This window comes from Narcine bancroftii, chromosome 8 (assembly GCF_036971445.1).
Source record: "Narcine bancroftii isolate sNarBan1 chromosome 8, sNarBan1.hap1, whole genome shotgun sequence".
NCBI classification, from domain to species: Eukaryota; Metazoa; Chordata; class Chondrichthyes; order Torpediniformes; family Narcinidae; genus Narcine; species Narcine bancroftii.
This window is the reverse complement of record NC_091476.1, coordinates 93,962,772-93,982,187: the sequence shown is the minus strand read 5'-3', so window position 1 is coordinate 93,982,187 and position 19,416 is coordinate 93,962,772. Positions and strand designations below refer to the sequence as shown.

The 19,416-nt window shown below is 40.4% G+C and overlaps 1 long non-coding RNA gene across 1 annotated transcript in view; it reads left to right on the top strand.

The window, feature by feature from the left end:
* The window catches only part of LOC138741808 (uncharacterized), a 782,604-nt gene that overhangs the window by 84,815 nt on the left and 678,373 nt on the right, over positions 1-19,416 (top strand). The gene's annotated exons all lie outside the window — the stretch shown is intronic.

The window sequence follows — 19,416 nt, the reverse complement described above, 5'->3', positions numbered from 1 at the left end:
GTTTCTGGGAGGAAAGGATTTTAGGAAACAGGCAGAAACATGGAGCTGAGACCAAAGTTAGATCTACAAATAGCATCTACAAGCTTAAATCAGCCCTAGTCCTGTTGTTTAGTGGATTGAGTTTGAGAAGCCATTTGGATATCTAATTCATAGACTTTATGGCATTCAAACGAACCAATTTACATCAATATTCATAATCTGTTACTGATTTCAAACACTATCAATATATTGAAGGAGCAACATTTCATATTCCATCTGGGGACCCTCCAACCAGATGGCATTAACATCAACTACTATTTCTGACAGATTTCCCCCCCACCCCACCCCTTCTTTGCTTATGTCACTTTTCTTCCAGCTCTCTCTATCTCTTTCTTTCTTTCTCTTTTCCCTCTGATTCCTTTCCTCTAGCTCCGGTTCCACAGAGCCCCAAACAACCTTCATCCCCATCCTCAGTCAATTCTCAACTTACCACTCTCGTGTGTCGCATCCATACCTAATGAACACCTTTTGTCAGTTGGTCTGCCCTCCTCCCCCTTCTTCCCTCCCCAGCCTTTTAATTCAAGCACCTACCTGCTTTTTACTCATACCTTGTAAAAGGGCTCAGGCCCAAAATATCAGTTATGTATCTTTGCCTCCTATGGACGCTGCAAGACATGCTGAGTTCCTCCAGCATTTCTGTGTTTTTACCACAATCACAGCATCTGCAGACTTTTGAGTTTCACTGAAAGAAGTGAAAATTCAGCTTTGGGGCTCACTCTCTATTTCCATCACATTCTCGCCCAATAATGCACATTGTGGCCATTATGTCCTGCAAAAAAATAAGTCAAGTGCATCCATAATGAAACAGAGTTTCCACATTTCCTTTGGAAAAGGAAATGCTGTACTTTTAGAGAATTGGACACAGAAAGTAGCAAAGAACCATTTTAGGGGAGAAAGAGTAACTTAATTCTAGAAATTACCAAATGGGAGTAGCAACGCAACTGTGAAAGACTGGATGGGAGAATTAGTGCTCTATAAACATGATGGAGATGAGAGTCAATAAATCTATAAATTAAATATCTCCATTTACTCATTTTTGAAAAAAATCTCTCTCGACACATAACCTGCTGAAGCAGTTCCTTCTCTTCATAAGCTGGTTCAGAAATAATTTGCTGCCAGCTTTGTCTTAGTGAACCTTTTACCATAAACTGCTTAAGGCATTATCTGAGGTATAATTCAAGGCCACACTTATTGGGGAAAACTTGATGCAACTGTAGCCTTCAACCATTAGTGACGGTTTGGAATTTCAATGGGGGAAAGAGAGCAATTAAAGAGAAATACATCTTTGATTTTGCTTAATTTTGTGACATCAGGAACATTTGAAGTAGTTGCATTGTGAAGTTAGAGAAAATAGAAAAATGTATTTTTTTTAAAATCAAACTGTAGTTTTAATCATTTGTTGGAACCAATGTATTTAATGGGAATTAGACATACATATATAACGCATGGGATTTCAATGCTGTTATCCTGTATTAGAAATATTGCAAATAAATTTGTTCTTACTTTTCATTCTTCATCTTATTACCAGACTTCCTCACCCAGCATTAGTCAAGTGCATCTGGTTGTGTTATTAATTGGAGGACTATACTGCATACTGCATATTTCCAACACAAAATGCCAGAATCAAATGTGCATTTTAATTAATATTCAACACAGCATTTCTCAAACTCGTTCAGCTGAATCCATTTGGCCTTCAGCAGCCAACTGGAGAGTTAGCGATCCTTAGCTTGGGATGTTAATTATTGCACCCTGAAGCAAGTCAACACTTTATGAGGAATGGAATTCCCAGGTATTCATGCTCAGTAGAGGAAGATAACTTGAGCTATGTGTCCAAGCCAAGTATATCATGAAAGACAATACAAGCCTCCATCTTGTAAATGAAGGTCCCAAATATTAAGTCTACATCCAGAGAGGTCATGTACTGTTTAAACAGAGGAGTGGGACAGGGCATTAGCCACCACATTACTCTTATCAAAGATATATTTAATACAGGTTGAAAGCTCAGATACGCAAGATAGGTGGCATTGCTGGTGGGCTGACCAGGGATCTGATGCTTCCACAACAGTGAACATTTGTGGTTTGTGGTCAGTAAAAACAGTGAAGTCCCTGCCTTCCAAAAAATAGCAGAAGTGTCTGACCGCTAGGTACAGTGCCAGCATTTCCCTATCGAATATGCTAAATTTAGTTTCCAGAAGGTGGATGTGCCTACTAAAAAATGCGAGAGGTTTCCATTATTCTTTGTGTACTGTTCCAAAACCCCGCCTACTGTCGCGTCGGATGCACCTACATTGTCAAGGTAGTTGGTTCAGCCATTTGTGGATGGACCAACAATTTTGCCATTGCTAGGGTGTCTTTGGTTTGCTGGAATGCTACCATCATCTCCTTTGTCCACTCGAGTTCTTTGGCCATTGCTAGACATGAGGTCAAAGAGGGGATTCATAATATGAGCTGCAGAGGGTAGAAAGCGGTGATAGAAATTGACCATCCCCACATATTTCTGGCATCCTTTGATTGTATCAGGTTTCATGAATTTGAGGATGGCTTTCACTTTGCTGGGCAATGGAACAACAGCTGACTACTGATCAGATGTCCCAAGAACTCGAGAGAGGACTGCCCGAATTTGCACTTGGCAGGGTTCACAGTTAGCCCGAACTCCTGTAGGTGGTGACAAAGTTAGCGCAGATGCTGCAGGTGCTCTTTGTGGGAGTGGCTGGCAATGAGTATGTCATCCAAGTATTCGGAAAGGAAGTCCATGTTATGCCCCACTGTATCCATCAGTTGCTGGAATGTTTGTGCAGCATTTTTGAGCTCAAAAAGCATTCTCAAAAATTCAGAGGCCAAATAGCATTATAATGGTGGTCTTGGGTACATCCTCCGGGTTTGCAGGTATTTGGTTGTACCTATGCACCGTCAATTTTAGAAAATATCCTGGCTCCATGAAGGTTAGCTGTAAAGTCATATATTTGAGGCACAGAATAGTGATTTGCAGTGGTAGTATCATTTGAACCATATATATCTTGAGAAGGAGGCCTATAATTACTGCAAGGTCTCCAGCACCCATGGCTTTTGGCACCATATGTAGCAGGGAAGCCCACGGGCTATCAGACCTGCATACGATTACCAGTTCCTCCATTTTGTGGAACTCTTGTTTTCCAAGCTGCAAGTTGTCAGGTGGCAGACATCGACCTCGGGCAGGTAAAGGAGGTCCTTGGGTGATGATGTGGTGTGCAATGGCACATTTGGGTGTGGCAGTGGAGAACTGGTGAGTGACAATGTCTGGAAACTCTGCAAGAAGTTTGGCAAATTCATTGTTTGAGTACTCCAATGCAAAGTAGGCTGTAATGGTGACCAGCTGCCATAGCCATTGTCACAGAGTCATGCTTGTCTGGGGAAACATGGACCCTAAATTGCCAGTACTCGGGCAGCCTGGGCCTTTGGGTGTGATGCAGCACTAATTTCTGTGGGACTTGCACCTTGCTGTTTATCGTTGCCACAGAATGTTTCCATGGGTGGCCATTGTTTGAGTGTTAACAAAGTCCTCATCAACCAACATGAGATGTCTTCCGACATATGCTCCAAAAACAACTGCTCAAAAAGAAAGCAAGGCCTATGGCCGTCTGCCAGTGCCAACATGTTGTTCACCAACTCCAAAGAAGCGTGGTCCGCCAGGTCATCAATATGGAGGAGCCGTGCAGCTTTTTCATGTCATGAGAGACCATATATATCTGGAGAAGGAGGGCTTTTAGGGCTTCGTACTTGCTGAGAACTGTTGGATCTGGAAGGAAATCCACTACTCGACCCTCCTCGGGTCCTGGTCAAGGGCGCTTTCCACATGATAGTACTCAGTGGCATCCACTTCTATCATGTGAATGTGGAACTGCACCTCAGCCTGCCCGCACCAAACTTCAGGTTGTCATCCAAAAGACAAGCAGTTTGAGCAAAACTGCTGTGTTGTCCATGTTGGGTCCAAAATCTGTTTAGGCCCATTGGGGTCACCAATGTAGCAACTGTGTCACAGTGCGAAATGAAGAATGAGAAAATGATCAGGCATAGACAAGTCGAAGTTCAGTAAAAAAATTGTTTATGCAAACAATCACATGCAGCTTTTTAAAACCCCGCATGTTCCAAATGATGTCATTGCATTGTGGTCTCCAGTGAGTTGCTACAGAAGCCTATGTCAGATACAAATTCAAGGGAATCTTTTGAGTATTAAAAATTATAGAAGCATCATAAAGATGGAAATAAGAGTTAAAAGATATTTTTAGATGTCATTGGTATATGGTGCAAGGGAAAATCCAAAATAATTTTATGTATATTGGAAACAAAAACAGCACAAGGGAGAGAATAGATCCCATAAAGGATCAAGAGAGGATGACGAGATGAGAAGAACTTAAATGAATATATTTTTGGTGGAATAGAATAAGTAGCATTGAGAGAGGAGGGTGATCAGCCCAAGACATGTCTGCATCAGTAAAGAAGAGATGTTAGCAATCATAAATCATGTCAAGGTAGTCAATCTGGGTACAAACACAGAACATCATAAGAAGACAGGAAGGAAATTATTGAGGTTTTGACAGATATTTTTAAGTCATCGCTGAAGACAGCAGAAATTCCTGAAGTCAGGAGAATGGAAGATGTGGCGCTGTTATTTTACAAAGGCTATTAGAGTAATTCTGATAACTACAAACTTATTTGTCTGATATCAGTGGTAGGGAAACTGCTAGAGAGAGTTCAGAGGATTAAAATCTATTAACATTTGATTGGCCAGGGTGAAATTAAGGAGCGCTAGCATAGATTTGTGCATGAGAAATTCTGTCTTACCAACATGATAACATGTTTTGAAGAGGTGACAAAGAGGGTAGATGAGGGCAAGTCAGTTGATGTTATTTATATGGATTTTAGTAAAACATTTGATCAGGTCCCACATTAGGTAGATGGGCATGGAAGGTTAGGGCACATGGTATTGGAGGCCAGCTATCAAACTGCACAAAATATTAGCTTAGAGATAGAAGTTAGAGAATAGTTGTAGAGGTCAGTATTTCAGACTGAAGGACCATGGCCAATGGAATACCTCAAGGTTCGGTACGAAGATCCGTAGTTTTTGTAATGTACATGAACGATTTAGACAAGAATGTCTGTGGAAAAGTAAGTACATTTGTTCATGACAAAAATATGTGCTACAATGGCCAGAGAAGGTTTACTTGGATTTGCAATGGGATCTGGATCAAATGAGGATCTGGAATAAGGAATCACAGATGCAATTTAAATTATTATTTTTAAAATTTAGACATCATAGCATGGTAACAGCCCCTTACGGCCCACGAGCCTGTGCCACCCAATTGACTTCCAACCTTTGGTACGTTTTGAATGGTGGGAGGAAACCGGAGCACCCGGATGAAACCCACGCAGGCTCGAGGAGAACGTACAAACTTCTTACATATGGCATGGTTGACACAGAGAAATGTAAGGTGCTGTATTCTGGTAAATAGAAACAGGATAGGACTTACAATGTTAACAGTAGTATCCTAAAGAGTGTTAAGGAGAAGCGAACCGAGGTGTGGGGGGGAGGGGTGGGTGGGGGGATGTGTTTGTTGGTTACCAAGCTGCACAATGGACATTTATAAAGTTGGAAAGGACACAGAAGATATTTCCAAAGTTATTGCGAGGGTTAGGAATATTGAGTTATCATGAGAGAATCGAAAAACTAGATCTGTTTTCCTTAGAGCATAGGAGATTGAGAGAAATCGTTATGGAGGTCTATGAAATCACAAAGGGCATAGATAAGATAAATTGTGAGTCTGTTTCTCAAAATATGAGAATCTAAGATAAGAGGGCATAACTTTAAGGCAAAGGGAGGTAGAATTTAGAAGGGACACGACGGGACAATTCTTCACTCTGAAGGTGGTGGGAAAATGGAACGAGCTGCTGGACAAAATGATGGAGGCAGGTACGTTAGCTTCCATTAAAAACATTTTGTATAATTATCAAGGATTGGAGGGATGTGGGGGTCATGTGGCAAGTGGGCTGAAAGCAGAAGGGCATGTTGTTTGGCATGGACAAGTCAAAACTGTGGGCCGGTTTCCATGCTGTTAGACTATAATCTGTAATAAACTCAGAATAACAGAAAATACTAATGATGTTGGAAACTTGACATAATAAATGTTGGAAACATTCAGATCAGCAGCAGTGTGAAGAAACACAAGACCTAAGGCAAAGGAGGAAAACCCAACACCCAACCCCAACCAACCAATTTTCCCCTGCAACCGCTGCAACCGTGTCTGCCTGTCCCGCATCGGACTTGTCAGCCACAAATGAGCCTGCAGCTGATGTGGACATTACCCCTCCATAAATCTTCATCCGCGAAGCCAAGCCAAAGAAGAATATTTCAGACCAAAGACCTTTCAACCTGTTTTCTCTCCTTCCTGTTTCCGATGATGGTTTTGTGACCCAGAAGGTTAATTCTGATTCTCTATCCATTGATATTGTCTTTGAGCATTTTCTGTTTCTACTTCTGATCAATATTTATATGTATGGGTAAAAGGAAATCACTGGTGCAGTTTAAAGGAGTGAAGGGACTGTAAACTATTGTTTTTCTAAATAATATGCATTTGGCTCCATTTCCTTGCTCACTCTGCCTTGCTTTCCAAGTGAAGCCATAACTATAGCACGTGCACATCTGTATCTATGCCTGAAATGAAAAACAGGTAAACTGTAAATGCACTTTGCGACCACAGAGCAAAAATGCACCTTATTTTAACATCCTGGCATAATTTGATGTTGTGTCAGTGCAAAACTTATCCAAGAGAGGCTAACATGCATTTGATCAAAAATAAACATCCCTTTTCTTCTTAGACTAACCATAAGGTCTACGAGACTTGAGAGAACCATCATGAGCTCCACAAAGTCTAGATTTATTCTTAAAGCATGTGATATTGCTTCATGCTGCTGAGCTGAAACTATGTAATCAGATTGCTCAACAAACATTGCTGATCTGCTTCAGTCTCATGCATTGTTCTTTCACAAAATGGTATGTCTTTAACAACCACAACACTGGGCAATTCCCACCCCCTCCCCAAAAAAAAGGTTTGCTTCCTGCAAAAAAGGGATTATGATAGACAACGTCAAGATGAACACAGAGATAATTTCAAATTTGCTGTCTCAAGTAGGAAGTTGGAGGGAGGAGTCATGTGATGGAGAAGTGGCCAGTCGGAGAACACCAGCCCTCTCCAGAAAAGAAGGAAAAAAGTAAAGAAAAAGCAAAGCCCCAGACACACAAACCACAACAAATAAAAAATAAAGGTGTGGAGGAAATGGCACCAAAGAAAGAAAAGCCATAAACAACAAGAAGAAAAGAAGAAGGAAAGATGCCGTAAGAGAAAGGTGAAGGCCTTACCTGTACAAAGAAGCAGGGACCTGCCGTGGAAAGAGGAGCCCACTCCCTGAGGTCAGTGGAAACCCCAAAGGGTCGTGACCCACCGAACGCAGGACTACAAAGATGGCTCACGGAGCCCAACGGGAGGGGGGACCAGCTGTGGAGTTCCATTCCACAGCTCGAACAGCTGAGGAAGATCCGACAGCAGGGCCCCCAGCGGGAAGTTACAGAAAATAACGGGAACAGGAGGGAAGAGAATGAAAAAAGAAAATCAGAGACACAGCAGATGACCAGCCCAGAAGAAGAGGACCAACATCAAGACACCATAAAAGAAAAAAATACCCAGCAAACTGAGACAAACAGCCCAACAGGAAGGTCAGGGGAGACACAGATACGGGGAAGAGAGGTAGAGGACACAGGCCCTGGAGCGGACACAGGGGAAGAGGAGGGAGAGCATCAAGCTCTGCACAGAGAAATGGAAGATGAAGGGAATGGACAGTACATGGATAAAAAAACTCAAGAATATATGGAAGCATTAAAAGAATGGCTGACACAAGAATTTAGTGAAATAAAAAGAATAAAAGGTACAGAAGAAAAAGTGAGTAGATTAGAGCTGGTCATGACAGAAATAGGGAAAAGAGTAGACAAGGTGGAAGAATGAAAAACATCAGTAGAAATGGAAGTGGACGACTTAAAAAGAAAATTGGAAGAAACTGATAAAAAAGTTAAAGAAACACACGAGTTGTTAATTCAGAAGATGGATATAATGGAAAACTATAATAGGAGAAACAATATAAAGATAGTGGGCCTTAAGGAAGATGAAGAAGGCAAAGATATGAAAGAATTTATAAAAGTATGGATCCCCATGGTCCTGGGAATGCCAGAAATACATGAAGGAATGGAAATAGAAAGGGCACACAGAACATTAGCCCCAAAACCACAGCCAAAACAAAAACCAAGATCCATTCTAGTAAAATTCCTGAGATATACGACAAGAGAAAATATATTGGAGAAGGCAATGAAAAAAATGAGAGAAGACAAAAAGCCACTGGAATACAAAGGTCTAAAAATGTTTTTCTACCCAGATATAAGTTTTGAGCTCCTGAAGAAGAGGAAGGAGTTTAACACAGCAAAATCAATCCTATGGAAGAAAGGCTATAAATTTATGTTAAGATATCCAGTGGTGCTTAAAATAGTTATCCCGGGGCAGCAACGCAGACTGTTCTCGGATCCGGAGAAAGCACGAGAATTTGCAGAACACCTGCAAAACAGAAAGAGAGATGAAGAGATGTAACAAGAACAAGAATGATGAGAAACTTCATATAAAGAATAAAAATAATGTATAAGTAAGAACTAAGAAGGGGAAGAAAAGGGAAGAAAGGAAGTAAGGGGGGGGATTAAGAGGGTGAGCTTTGTTATATGTGAAGATAAAAGTCTTTTCTGGAGGGGGTTGGGTGGAAGAGAAAACAGTCACTGCGAAATAAGTTGAGGCTTGCGAGCAGGTTCGCAATCCAAATGGAGAGGGGAGTTGTGGTTGCCCGGCAAGGGACAAGGGGCAACTCAGAGAGGGGGGGCATTTGGGGTTAAGGGAATTTTAGATGTGGGAATAGTGGAAATATTTTATATTTTAGAAGTGTGGTCTTACAGTGCATTCAAAAAAAGAAAACAAAAATGGATAAGGGGGAAAGGTGGTGATGAGGAAGCGGAAATGAGAGGTAAACAAAGTATGAAATGTCCATGTTGAACTATATGACTATAAATATTAACAGAATACATAACCAAATCAAAATGAAGAGGTTGTTAAATTTACTGAAGAAAGAAAAAATTGATATATGAACTATATGACTATAAATATTAACGGAATACATAACCAAATCAAAAGGAAGAGGCTGTTAAATTTACTGAAGAAAGAAAAAAATGATATAGCATTCATGCAGGAAACACATCTAATGGAAGTGGAGCTCAAGAACTTAAAGAGAGACTGGGTAGGGCATGTAACGGCAGCATCATATAATTCAAAAGCCAGAGGAGTAGCTATATTAATCAATAAAAATGTACCAATCAAAATAGAGGAAGAAATATTAGATCCAGCTGGGAGGTATGTAATGATAAAGTTTCAGATATATTCAGAATTTTGGAATTTGCTCAATGTATATGCACCTAATGAAGAGGATCAAAAATTTATACAAGATATCTTTTTGAAGATTGCAGAAACGCAGGGGAATATACTGATAGGAGCAGACTTTAACCTTAATTTGGACTCAAAGATGGATAAAACTGGACAAAAGACTAGCAGAAAAAACAAGTGATCAAATGTATGGTTAAATCGATGCAGGAAATGCAACTTTTGGATATATGGAGGAGACAACACCCAAAGGAGAAGGAATACTCATATTATTCAGGTAGACATAAAACATACTCAAGGATAGACCTGTTCCTGCTGTCAGCCCACATCCAAGGGAGAGCTAAAAAAATGGAGTATAAAGCTGGATTGTTATCGGATCACTCACCCCTGTTGTTAGCAATAGAGCTGGAGGACATCCCACCGAGAACGTATAGATGGAGATTAAACTCCATGCTACATAAAAGACAGGATTTTAGAGAATTAATTGAGCGCCAAATTAAAATGTACTATGTAACTAAGATGAAGAAGGACTACAATCAGGAAATATAACAGTTGGAAAGGGCAAAAATTTTAAATATGAAACACTACAAACATACAAGGTGGAGAAAAACATAATGAAGACAACAGAAGTATTATGAGCTAGGAGAAAAAAATGCACAAAATACTAGCTTGGCAGCTTAAGACAGAACAAACGAAAAGAACGGTATTGGCATTAAGGACAAAGGACAAACAAATTACATATAACCCAACAGAAAACAATGAAAACTTCAAGGAATTCTACGAGTAATTATATCGAACTGAGAACGAAGGGAAAGAAGACAAAATCGATGAGTTTCTAGCAAAAATTGAACTACCGAAATTGCAAGAAGAGCAAAACAAATTAATAAAATCATTTAAAATAGAGGAAATACAGGATATATTAAAAAATTTACCGAACAATAAAATGCCAGGAGAGGACGAACTCCCAATAGAATTCTATAAAATATTTAAAGACTTATTAATTCCTCCTCTCCTGGAAGTAATGAACCAAATAGAAGAAACACAAAACATGCCAGATTCATACATGCCAGATTCATGCAAAACAGCAATAATTACAGTAATACCAAAGATGGGGAAAGATCCACTAACGGCAGAATCATATAGACCAATATCTCTACTCAACACAGATTATAAGATAATAGCTAAACTATTAGCAAACAGATTGGCTGACTGTGTACCAAAACTAGTAAAACTAGATCAAACTGGATTTATTAAGAAAAGATGAACAACGGACAATATCTGTAAGTTCATTAACTTAATCCATACAGTATAAGGAAACAAGATGCCAACAGTGGTAGTTGCCTTAGATGCAGAGAAAGCCTTTGACAGAGTAGAATGGAATTATTTATTCAAAGTACTAGAGGTTCAACCTACCAGAGAAATATATTAATTGGATTAAAGCATTATATAAGGGTCCATTGGCGAAGGTAACAGTAAATGGATATATATCAACCCAATTTAAATTAAGCAGGTCAACTAGGCAGGGATGTCCACTATCTCCCTCACTGTTCGTGTTAGCTATAGAACCATTGGCAGAACTGATAAGAATAGAAAATAAAATAAGAGGGATAAAAATAAAAGAGAAGGAATGTAAAAGCAATCTATTTGCAGATGATGTCATAGTATACTTAACAGAACCAGAATTATAAATAAAAGAATTACATAAGAAATTGAAGGAATATGGAGAACATCAATGCAAATAAAAGTGAAGCAATGCCAATGAACAATGTGGATTATTAAGAAAGAATCACCGTTTAAATGGCAAACACAAGCAATCTGATACCTCAGTATTCAACTAGATAACAATCTAGGCCATCTATACAAATTAAATTATCCATTAATGAAGAAATTACAAGACGATTTAGAACATTGGAAAGATTTACCACTAACACTGATAGGAAGGGTAAATTGCATTAAAATGAATATCTTCCCAAGGATACAATACCTATTCCAATCGTTACCAATTCACCTAACAGAGAAATTCTTCAAGGAGCTAAAGAAAATAATAAGGAAATTCTTATGGAAAGGGGGAAAACCGAGGATAGTGCTAGATAAATTAACAGAATGGAAGCTACCAAACTTTAAGAATTATTATAGAGCAGCACAATTAAGATACCTATCAGATTTTTATCAAACAAGGGAAAAACCAGATTGGACCAGATTAGAGCTAGATAAAATAGGGGAGAAGGTACCTGAATATATACTATATAAGTGGGATGAAAAGCTGGTGCAACATGGAAATTCACCAGTACTACACCATCTGCTCAACATTTGGAAGAAGATTCACGTAGAAAGGAAAAAAACAAATTATGAACTACCAAAATTAATATTGATGCAAAATCAACTAATCTCCTTCACAATAAATAACCTTTCCTTTAGAGGATGGGAGAGGAAAAGGATCAAAAGAATAGAAAATTGTTTTTCGGGAAATAAATTATTATCTTTTGAACAAATGAAGTGCAAATATGAAATAACTCACGGTACAATATTTGCATACCACCAATTGAAAACCTACTTGAAGGACAAATTGGGAAGTAGGCTGAGGTTACCAGAAGGAAGCAATTTTGAATATGGGATTACAGACACAATGATAATTAAAAGATTTATAACAAACATGTATATCAAACTGCAAGAGAAAGAGAACGAGAAAACAAGCTGTAAACCCAAACAAAAATGGGAACAAGATCTAAACATAAAGATAAAGAATGAAACATGGGAAAAGCTAAGCTCCAGAACTATGAGAAATACAATGAACATGAGGTTACACATGATACAATATAATTGGTTACACAGGCTATACACCACACCCCAAAAGTTAAATAAATGGGACCCAACAGTATTAGATAGATGTTTTCACTGTAAGAAGGCAACGGGAACAACAGTACATGCAATTTGGGCATGTAAGAAGTGGAAAAGTTTTGGGAAGATCTAAATCAGGAATTAAATAAAATCACAGAAAGCAACATACCAAAAAAATCCAGAGATCTTTCTTCTGAGTAATATAAGAAGTAAAGAACTTGGACTCGATTTGGATGGAGCACAAAAAAAGATTTATTATGATAGCCTTAGCTGTAGCAAAAAAAATATATTATGTCAACCTGGAAATCAGAAGAGAGCCTTAGAATACAGCAATGGTACATAGAAATGAATAAATGTATTCCATTGGGAAAAAATAACATACAATTTAAGAAATAACATCACAGTATTCGAACAAATTTGGGAACCGTACATGGAACACAACAGATAAGTCCTACCGCGGACCTCCAACCCCTAAAATGACAGAAGGAGAAGAAGATGAAATGAACTGACCCAGTATGTAAAAGTAGAAGACACAAATTTCTTGTTATTTTCATTGTGTGAGGACATTGTTTAATGTATCGTATATGTTGAACGTTGAGTGGGGGGGGGAAGGGGGTTGAAGGAGGGAGGGAAGGGAGGGGGGAAAAGGGGATAAAATGACACTGTGTATATTCAGGAAGGAAATGTTTGTGTGTATTTTCATCAGTATGGTTCATAGTGTGAATTTTTTTTAAAGTAGGAAGTTGGAGAAATATAAAAATTATTTGTATTGAATTTAGCATGTTTAATTGCATAATGACATTAACCATTGTTTTAATTCAACTGTGCTAAAATTTTTGGTGCTAATTTTCATTTGAACTTAGCATCTGTCCATGTTCACCAGCAGGTTCCCAGATTGATAGATTCTAGTTGCCTTGATATCGCTTTTCCGTGGTCGCAATGTCGTCGACTCACCATAGATGTGCCCCAATGTATTGCAGCTGTTGCGACATCAACAAGATATTTCTACTGAATTGAATCTTCCAGAAGACTAAAAATGCTTATTTTAAGTACATTCAGTTATGTAATTGACTAAAGAACATGTGCATCAACATGCATTCAATCTATATAAAGCTGTCAAGGAAGGAAAGGTGTGACACTAGAAACCACAGGAAAAAAATATGCATTCTTTTTATATTTCTGATGATTCTCTGCACAATATTGCAATGTATGGGAGAGACAACATATTATATTTGAGCTACATTCATTACACTGTAATGTTCACTGGCATTCACGAAGCCTGGCAATATTGTAATAAACCAGACTGGAAAAGTTAAAAAGAAACATGCATTCAATCTATATCAATGTAATGCACAGCATTTGTATATGTGAGATGCTTTTGCAGCCTATTTTCATCGATACTGACTAAGCATGCCGAGGCCTAAGACGACATTTGCATAACACCTGCACTGAGTGTGTGCCAGGCATGCTTGGACTGACCAAAACAGCTTGTTTTGTAGGCTATACATTTAAAATATGACTGGAAATCACAAAAATAGGTTATATCCAAAAAATGTACCGTGGTAGAAATAATTCAGTTGATTGTGACCAGCAGCTCAAAAATCAATAAAACACACTCAAAAATGGTCAGGAATCAAAATCTTCATAGTCCATTGTAATTAATTCTTATCCTTCCTGGTCTCTGTCAGTCATGAACGATCATGGCTATTGCACCTCTGGTAGTCACTGGAGTGGCCTCTCCATGGTGCAAGCCAGGGTAGAGCTGATATAGAGATCCATCTGTTGCCCATGCAGTAACATCTCCCTCTCCATGCTAATGACAGGTCTGAAGGAACAACGGAAGTCGATACAGTTTGATGCCAGCAGCATCGCAGGAGTTTCCGTGCCAGTGCTGGGTACAACAGTTAACCGCCTTTGGGACTCCATCTCCTGAGGGTTGACTCCCAAAGCCTTTCCCATGAGCAAGTTTAGCCACAAGGCAGCAGAGGTTTGTAATCAGAGTTTTCCCTCTCCTAGATGAATTAACGAGCTCCATCTTCCTGGACCAATTAGTTTCAAGGCACCAATGGCCCGCCTTTGCCCCTTCTCCTGTCAGTGTTATGCTCTGCCAGGCATAAGAACTATGACACACGTGAAGGCCAGGAGTTGGAATTGGTTGTCAGAGGCTGTTTGAGACTCATGCCATGAAGAGCATTTGTGTATCAATGGGAGCTTGTCCCACTGCTACCCTTTGGCTATGATAAACTTTAGAGCCTGTAATTAAGGTAAGCTATTTCAACATGCATAGAAAAAATATGCCATTTAGCAATCCTTGAAATATATATTTTTCCACGAGAAATGTCACCCCACTGTATATTCTCAATGGAAGTATTGTAGCTAGGTAAATTGCTAATGTGAAATGAGATTCTAATCTGGCAATATAATATATTGAAATTGTATTATCAAGCTGGCACAGATGTCAGAGAGATGAAGAGTAAGGGTGAGGTGGAGTGTGGGAACTGACTACAAATGGAAGTGAAAAATCAGTGGCAAAGTTGCACAATAAAGGTTTCATATTCAACGCAAGATCAAACATGCAGATATGCGGGTAGGTAGGATGACCTCATCAATCACCAGAAGTCATACCTCATCAGGTCATCAGTAGACTGATCCCCAAGACTCAGCTCATGATGGAAATTTGATTGCATTGGCACAATTTGTAGCAATGGAACTGTGCAATAATGTATTCTGGAAATGTTTGTCAGCAATACAAGTCCAAAATAATGAGTAATGGAGACCTCCTGTGCTCTACATTTTGAAATCTATGCTGACTACATCGATGTTATGTGGATCACTGCCTTTGGAGAGCAGAAACGATCATCAAAGATCCACACCACCCAGTACATGCTCTGATCTCACCGCTGTCATCAGGAAAGAGGTATTGGTGCCACAAAACTCGCACCACCAGGTTCAAGAACAGTTGCTACCCCTCCCCCATCAGACTCAAAGCATCAACTCAGCCTCATTTAAGGACTCTTGCTTTGCACATTATTTTTTTTTCTTCTGCATTGCACAGTTCATTTACATTTTTTTCTTGTAGATTTGTCTCTCTTAAATACGCATCTTTCCTTGATTACAGTTTTTTGTACTTCTGATAAGTAGAAATTCTGCCTGGCCTGCAGGAAAAAAAATCTCAGGGTTGTATGTGATTTCATGTATGTACTCTAACAATAAATCTGAACTTTGAACAGTTTGTAAATGCCCTCCTGATTTCTGCCGTACAAGGTAGGTTGTCTTTCCTACTGTGGATGTTAAGCTGTCTGATCTATCATTCATCATAAAAACCTGTCGCCCCTCTACCATCAGACTCCTGAACAAACTCAATCAGGGTCTCATTTAAGGAGTCTTACTTCTGGATTTTAATGATTAAAAAAAAAAAAATTCTTTCAATATTGCACATTCACGTTATCGGTTTACTGTTCTTTGTTTAAAATGTATATGCTGCAAGGTTTTTTTTAAAAATAAGCAATAAGTGCTGATTCTGCCTTGCCTGAAGAAAAAAAAATCTCAGGGTTGTATGTGATAATAAATCTGACTTATTTCAATTATGGCACAAAAACATTAAATGACATACTTTCAAGTAAAAATTGAGATATGTTGACAATTTTTGAATACACACAGCAAAGATTATGACTTTAAATAATGATGTCTTGATGATTTAGCTTTGCATGGTAACTGGATGGTAATCCACACTATCATCCCTGATCAGTTGTGAACTTCTTTGCAGATTGATGCCATGCAAGCAGTTGACATAATCGACAAGGCCTACAGAAATTGAAGACTGGTGTGCTGTGGTGAACATTGACCTTCTAAAGGAGGAGTCTTTGGTCTCCAGATCATGTGACAGGAGATCCATGTTTATCCTCAGCATGTGTGGAGTGGGTGGCTTCTCAGGGGGACTTGGACTGTAACAACTTGGAGGTCATTTAGACCACTAGATGATCCTGATAGCCCTGTTGAATGTCAGGCAGGATCTGATTTTCAAGTTCATTATCCATATATAACCTAACAAAACAGCACATTCTAGACCACAATACACCCAACACACAAACAACATAAATAATTTACAGGTTTCTCAGGTTGTTCACCACGTGCAGAAAGGCGCTGTTTCTCAGCCTGACAGTCCTGGGTTTTATGCATGCTTTGGGATTTCTGGCCCACACCATCTTTTAATATTTTCTCTATTTTATTATTACTTTTAATAATTCTGCTCAATGAATCCTACTGACATTTTGAGGGATTGGAAATGGGCTGAAGTGTAATGAGACTGCTGGGATAGAAAAGTTACGTTAAGCAATCATTTTAATGAATGATTTTTTTTAGTCTTTGCATTAATGATGCTATTGCCTATGGTAAACTACAACTTGTAGAATTAATACATGCATTTTATTTTGTGCAAAAATTGAAAGGCTCCTAGCTTTGTTCATAATTCTGGAATTTCAAGGAACTTTAATACTAATGCATGCAATGGTTAAGGAAAAGAAACACATACTCCCATGAAGCTTTTCACCAGACAAGTTTATCCCAAAGGATTGTATATACATGACAATAGTCATTATTAGTCATTGGTCATTAGATTTCCAAAGAAGCTTTTCAGTATGGGAAACAAGGAAGTAAATTTGTTCACAGCAAGGTTCCAGAAGAGCCATGGGATTAATGACAAGGGAATCTGTTCTGGTTGAGGGATGAATAATGACCAGGATGCAGAGAGAGTAAAAAAAACAAAGCTGTCGAAACTCAGCAGGCCAAACGGTGTCCTTTATATAGCAAATATAAAAAATAAATAACCAATATTTCAGGCTTGAGCCCTTCAATGTGTGGAAAAATATCGGCAGGTGAAAGCATCTGGGAAAAAAGGAAAGGGGAGGTGCAGTCAGTAGACAGTCAGTCCTCTCCTCTTGCATGAACCACAAAGGCTTTGACCAGGCTGACTTCAAAAATGGGGTTCCCATGATCCTCTTAGAACAAGTTCTCATCCAGACAATTAGCAGCTCCAATAAAATATTTCATCTGTTGCCTTTTGTAAACAACAGTCCATTAGTGAAGTCACTTGAGGACTCTTCAAAGCTCTTGCAAAAGCTATGGAGCTGATACGTCTAGCATGGGGCAGAGCTCCAGTATTTCAAATAAGATCTGCTTTGAAGTGTTTGTATGTGACCTAATCGAGCAAACCTTTCCCAATTTATCCCACAGGGTAGTGATTGTGGGGGATTTTAATTTTCCGAATATTGATTGGGAAACCCATTTGGTGAAAGGGCTGGATGGGTTGGAGTTTGTAAAATGTGTGCAGGATAGCTTTTTACATCAATACATGGAGGTACCAACTAGAGAGGGAACTGTGTTGGATTTACTGTTGGGGAATGAGATGGGTCAGGTGACAGAGGTATGTGTGGGGGAGCACTTTGGGTCTAGTGATCATAGTGCCATTAGCTTCAAGGTAATTATGGAAAAGGATAGGTCTGGGCCCAGAGTTGAGGTTTTTGAATGGGGAAAACTTAGGTTTGACGAGATGCGAAAGGATTTACAAGGGTGGATTGGGACAATTTGTTTTCTGGGAAGGATGTAACAGAGAAATGGAGGGTCTTTTAAAGGAGAGATTTTAAGAGTATAATATCTTTATATACCTGTTAGGTTAAAAGGTAAGGTCAAAAGTTTGAGGAAGCCATGGTTCTCAAGGGATATTGGAAACTTGGTTCAAAAAAAGAGGGAGTACTACAATAAATATAAGAAACAGGGAAAAAAGGAAATGTTTAGGTACTATATTGAATGTAGTCCAGGAGGTGCCAGTGTTTGGATCGGGGATGCATCCAGGTGGTCTTAAGGCTGTCCCTCTGCTGAAAAAGGGTGTTTGTAATGACAAGTCGCTGTCCAACAGGAGGCGCCCATTGTCGTTGCACTTGCCGACGCCATGCTTGCCCAGGATTCCTGGCCAGGTTTCTGAGTCTTTGCCGACACGAGCGTTGAAGTCGCCCAGGATGACAACCTTGTCGGTTGTAGGGGTACGTTGGATGAGGTTGCGCAGGTCGGTGTAGAACTTGTCCTTTTCTGCTGGTTCCGCCTGGAGGGTTGGAGCATAGACACTGATGAGGGTGATGTGACGCTTGTTTTGAAGGGGGAGTCGCATGGACATGATTCGGTCCGAGAGGCCTGTCGGAGGGTTTTCGAGTTTGGAGGCAATGAAGCTCTTGACCATGAAGCCTACACCAGATAGGCGTCGTTCATCCGAAGGCTTGCCAGACCAGTAGAGTGAGTAGCCCGCGCCGCGTTCTTGGAGGCTGCCTACATCTGCCAGGCGGACTTCACTGAGAGCGGCTATGTCGATGTCAAGTCTGAGGAGTTCATGTGCAATGAGGGCAGACCGACGTTCAGGTCGGTGGCTGTCAGCCTTGTCTAGCATGGTTCTGATGTTCCAGCACGCTAGCTTGAGTTTGTGAGCATCTTTTGAGGGGGAGGACGTGGAGGGGGAGGACGTGGAGGGGGAGGACGTGGAGGGGGAGGACGTGGAGGGGGAGGACGTGGAGGGGGAGGACGTGGACCTATCCTCGGGCCTGCGCAAAAGAGCTTTTAGGTGGAGTGCAGTGCGCGCAGTACTGGCCCCACCCTTTACACCCATGGTTCGTGTGCCGTGGCCAAGCAAGCTGGGATGTGGCAGCGAGGTCCTTGGGTCGTAGGTTTTATATCGGAGTGGCCTTCTCCTATGCAGGTTTCTTACCCGGGCTGGAGGGGCCTGCCTCCCCTCCTAGGTCGGTCCATACTGCCCGGACCGGGGCCGAGGCCGCCGCAGCTCACCCTGTGCCTGGACTGGGGCCGCCGCCTCCCACTCTCTGCCCGGATCGGGGCCTCCGCCTGCCCCACTCGACCGAGGCCGGGGCCGCCGTCTCCCCCTTGCTCCTGCCCGTATCGGGGCCGCCGCCGTCTACCCTTCGCCCGGACCGGGGCCGGGGCCGCTGCTGCTCTCCCTGTGCCTGGACTGGGGCCGCCGCCTCCCACTCCCTGTCCGGAC